Source organism: Erinaceus europaeus, chromosome 1 (genome assembly GCF_950295315.1).
Source record: "Erinaceus europaeus chromosome 1, mEriEur2.1, whole genome shotgun sequence".
Taxonomy (NCBI): domain Eukaryota; kingdom Metazoa; phylum Chordata; class Mammalia; order Eulipotyphla; family Erinaceidae; genus Erinaceus; species Erinaceus europaeus.
In genome coordinates, this window is record NC_080162.1 from 152,008,825 (window position 1) to 152,013,740 (window position 4,916).

Below are 4,916 nucleotides of genomic sequence, written 5' to 3' on the forward strand. Positions count from 1 at the left end.
GTGTGAGACCTTTCCTTTCATAGTATTCTTTAATTCCATTCCAGGAGGTTCACTTCCTAACAAAGCCCCAAAACCTAGGTATAGGCCAGGTCCCGTTAGACAAAGCATATATTCACATGTATCCATAAATTAGGGCAAAATATATACCTGAAAACAAAAGTGCACAATAGTCTGCAGTGAGTCAGTATAAAGTTCATAATGAAATAGTATCTAATTAACCTTAGATACCCTCCTCACCTACTTCCTATTACAATTCTCTCACTCCAAAGCTAACCTTATCAAAGAAAGGACTGCAAAAGTTGAATAAGGGCAAGAGACTGGCATACTGTAACAATGACACTTTAGTCACTATCAGGCCAGCTGGGACCCTATTCGGGGTGTCCTGAAATTCCCAAACAGACATGATGGGCCTAGACCTCGGATACATCCCTCTCTCCATTGTTACTGGTCATCTCTATCAGGAACAACAAAATGGACCCCTTTGTGTGCCCCCCATAGGACCTTGCCCTCAATGTGGATCAACAATGGTAGGTATAGAATGTTCCACCCTCCGAAGGGAGAATGGACAACATACTCTATGCTACACCTGAGGAAGATGGGTCAATACTGGGGCAGCATGGAATGTTCCTACTCATGACCACAGAATGTGTGAGCTCAAATCTAGAGGGATGCAGAGGTCATACAGGCTCCTAAACTGAATATGGGCCCCAGGTCACATCAAATCAATAGGGTTTAAAGTCAACAATATTTATACCCCTTTCCCATATTAGGGAGCTACTCTCTTCCCTTGATCCAGCTTTCTGGTCTTTTCCAACCATGACATCACGTCCCCAGACAATAATTTGGATCCACCTGCATAGCAGATTTCAGGCTCAGGGGAAAAAAGCTATTATAGCCACAGGCCTTTTGGAATATAACTAAAATATGCCTACTAGCTATCTGCAAAATGGAGTATCCCCCAACTCTTCATCTGCACTATTCCAGCCTTTAGGTCCATGATTAGTCAACAATTTGTTTGGCTTTGTATGTTAACTCTCTTTTCAGCCACCAGGTTCCAGATGCCATGATGCCGACCAGATTTCCCTGGACAGACAACCCCACCAATGTGTCATGGGGCTCTGCTTCCCCAGAGTCCCATCCCACTAGGGAAAGAGAGAGACAGGCTGGGAGTATGGATTGACCTGTCAAAGCCCATGTTCACTGAAGAAGCAATTACAGAAGCCAGACCTTCCACCTTCTGCATCCCACACTGACCTTGGGTCCATACTCCCAGAGGATTAAAGAATAGGAAAGCTATCAGGGGAGAGGATGGGATACGGAAGTCTGGCGGTGTGAATTGTGTGGAGTTGTACCCCTCTTATCCTATGTCAATGTTTACTTTTTATAAATAAAGAGAAAATCATCCTGGGAACAGTGGATTTGTGCAGGCACACAGTTGAACTTCACTAAAGTCCTGGTGTCAATGAAAAGAAAAAGTACAGAATTAGAAACAATTAATACCTGAACAATAATACCTAGAACAAATATTAGAATGAAACACCCAGAAAAAAAAAACAGTAAATAAAGAGATATAAGCTATGTTGGAAGCCTGAAAATTATCAACCTCTTAAGATCAAGGAAGAAGCAATACAACAGAGAAAGACCGAAAGGTTCAGAAGAGCCCCTGAAAGGAATGGTGTCACGAACATCAATGGAATGGTTTTTAAGAAGGGAGTGGGTAAAACAAGGAACAAAAGTTGATTTAGAATTTTGAAATTAAAAAATTTATAGAAAATCTTATCATGAAAAAAGGAATTGGTAGAAAGAAGCAATCTTGCCAGAAGATTGAAAATGTGAGGTGAGGCCCTAGATTTGAGTCCAGGCATCACAGGAACATCAGGAGGGGCTCAGTGGTGGTGGAGTAGTGCTGGGCTCCTGTCCCTATCTTTCCCCCACCCCAGTAGGAAAATAAGAAAATTGGATTCAGAAGTCATTCAGTGGTAGTATACATTCTCAAGACTTTGAGTTCATTCCTTGATGCCATATTAAAATGTTGTGGGTGGGGCTGGAACGTGAGAAAATAAAAATTGTGGCTATAAAACCAGCAGTTCTAATATCTTTTTGACTTGAGAACACTTTACACTCTAAAAATTTCAAAGACCATTCCCCAATCTTTTTGTTTATGGTTACATTTATCAGTAGCTACATTTAAAATTTAAACTGAGGATATTTCCAAAAAGCTATTGGTTCATTTTAAAATAACAAACCATTAAAGACAGCACAATAAAATGAATTTATGTGAAAAATAACTATATTTTCAAAAAACAGTTGGAATTTAATAAAATATTCCCTGTCTAATCCATACAAGCACATGACTGGCCTGTTGTTGTGAACCAGTCTTTCTCCTGGTATAAAACTGGAGAAAGCTACTTAGGTTTAGTCCAACTTCTTTGCATACATAACAAAATATTTGAAATAAGTATTTTAAGGGCTCTCTCCGGCAGCACATATACTAAAATTGGAACGATACAGAGAAGATGAGCATGACCCCTGTGCAAGGAAATAAGTATTTTAATTTTTTCCCCCCAGAAGGGTGAACTGTTGGCTTCTGGTGAGAACGGGGTTTGAACCTAAAACTCTTCTGCTTCAGAGTCCACGTGCAGGGCCACTACACCAGGCCAGCACTCTTGAAATAATTATTTTTATTCCCCTGAAAATATGATATGCCATCACCCATTGTACTACTATAAAGTATAGCACATGTCAAATCAATGGGGCAAAAACTACTAACAAGCATGTGTCTATACGTGATGTAACCCAGGAAACTCATCTAAGTGCATTTTTCCTAATCTCATCGGCAAGGTACCAGTTTACATTTCCTCCTTCCTTTCTTTCTTCTTTTCTCTCTCTCTTCCTTTCTTTTTTTTTTTAATTAAAATTTTTTTATATTTATTTTATTTATTCCCTTTTGTTGCCCTTGTTGTTTTATTGTTGTAGTTATTATTGTTGTTGTCATTGTTGGATAAGACAGAGAGAAATGGAGAGAGGGAGGGGAAGACAGAGAGGAGAAGAGAAAGACAGACACCTGCAGACCTGCTTCACCGCCTGTGAAGCGACTCCCCTGCAGGTGGGGTCTCTCTTCCTTTCTTTCTTTTTATTGGGGGGATTAATGGTTTACAGTCGAAAGCAAAATACAGTAGTTAGTCCATGTGTGACATTTCTCAGTTTTCCACATAGCAATCTGACCCCCACTAGGTCCTCCTCTGCCATCATGTTGCAGGACCTGAACCCTCCCCCGCCCCAGAGTCTTTTACTTTAGTGCAAGACACCAACTCCAGTCCAAGATCTGCTTTGTGTTTTCCCTTCTGTTCTTATTTTTCAACTTTTGTCTATGAGTGGGATCATCCCATATTCTTATATTCCTACCTTTTACCACTACAAATGAATTTTATACATTCCTGTGTTTGTTAGTTTTTGATAAAGACAGAGAGAAACTGAGAAGGAAGGGGGAGATAGAGAGGGAGAGGGAAAGACAACTGCAACATTATTTCATCACTAGTGAAACTTCCCTCTTATAGGTGGGGACCAGGGACTTGAATCTGGGTCCTTATGCACTGCAATGTGTGCTCTCAACCAGGCTTGCCACCTTCTGTCCCCCACTCAAATTTTTTTTTAATTAGAGTAAATCAAAGTAAATACATATATTATTTTTCATTGCTGTAACATCGATTCACAATATACATAGGCTCAGGTCAACAGTTTCTGATCACAATATTCTGACAAGACAAAAATAAGAAAATTTCATGCAAATCATATATTACTACTGCTTATGCTATACCCCATCTGATTTTGGAAACAGCAACATTGTTAAATTTACACATGCAGTATTGTTAATAATCCTAGCTTTCAAAGTCTTGGGTAGAGTTATAGGAATATTTAAGTATAATATTTGCAACTCTGTATTTGCACACAGAATACAAGAGGTTTAGAAAATAAAAATAAGGACCCTGGGTCCATGCTCCCAGAGGGATAGAGAATGGGAAAGCTATCAGGGGAGGGGGTGGGAAATGGAGATTGGGTGGTGGGAATTGTGTGGAATTGTACCCCTCCTACCCTATAGTTTTGTTAATTAATCCTTTCTTAAATAAAAAATAAAGGGAAAAAAAGAAAAGAAAAATAAGAAAAGATTAACAAACTATTTAGGTTGTAGTTAGAATCATAATTTAAGGCTTCAAACTATCCATTGCTTTTTAAACTAATTACAAAGCTAGTGAAATAGATCACTTGAATATTGCACAGCTTTGCCATATGCTTGGCTCAGGCCCAGTGGTCTCATTGCACTGAAGCAAATTTTAGTGATGTTCTCTCTCTCTTTGACTCTATAGCTATCTAAAAAAAATTACAGAACTTCTTTAGTTAGGGGGTGTCCCCTCTCTTAGGATTATTTTTTCTCTTTCATTTCCTAAATACAGAAGAGGCATCAAAGTCTCCCCCATCAAGTCAGTGCTGTGTGCTTGGAGTTGTCAAAACACTATGTATATTTTAGGAGTCTCCCTGAGATGTAGCATTTCCCAGTGGACAGAAATATCCAGAAAGAGTGGCTGGATTTAAAGGGAAAAACCCACACATCTACGATTATAGAATGACTAAAATCAAATGGACCATATGTTGGTCTGCAGTGAAGAAGTCCCAGCAACAACAACAACAAAAATCTAGAGGAAATGTCAATAAAATTCAACACCATCATTTTATTTCCACAAAGAAAAGCAGGAAATCTTATTTTCCCAGTGGTCCATGTTTAACTTCTATGAGAAGTGGCCCAATCATCTTATTTGTATTAACAGAGGTTAAAAAGAGAATGAAACTAAGTGATTTTACTGAAATTATTCAATCAGTATTTATAAATTTTAACTAATCACCCCACAGCTATATATCTA

The 4,916-nt window shown here is 38.8% G+C and overlaps 1 pseudogene; it reads left to right on the forward strand.

The window, feature by feature from the left end:
• The first annotated feature begins 2,467 nt into the window (after positions 1 to 2,467).
• LOC132542769 (U6 spliceosomal RNA) lies at positions 2,468 to 2,560 on the forward strand (annotated as a pseudogene).
• The last annotated feature ends 2,356 nt before the right edge of the window (positions 2,561 to 4,916 follow it).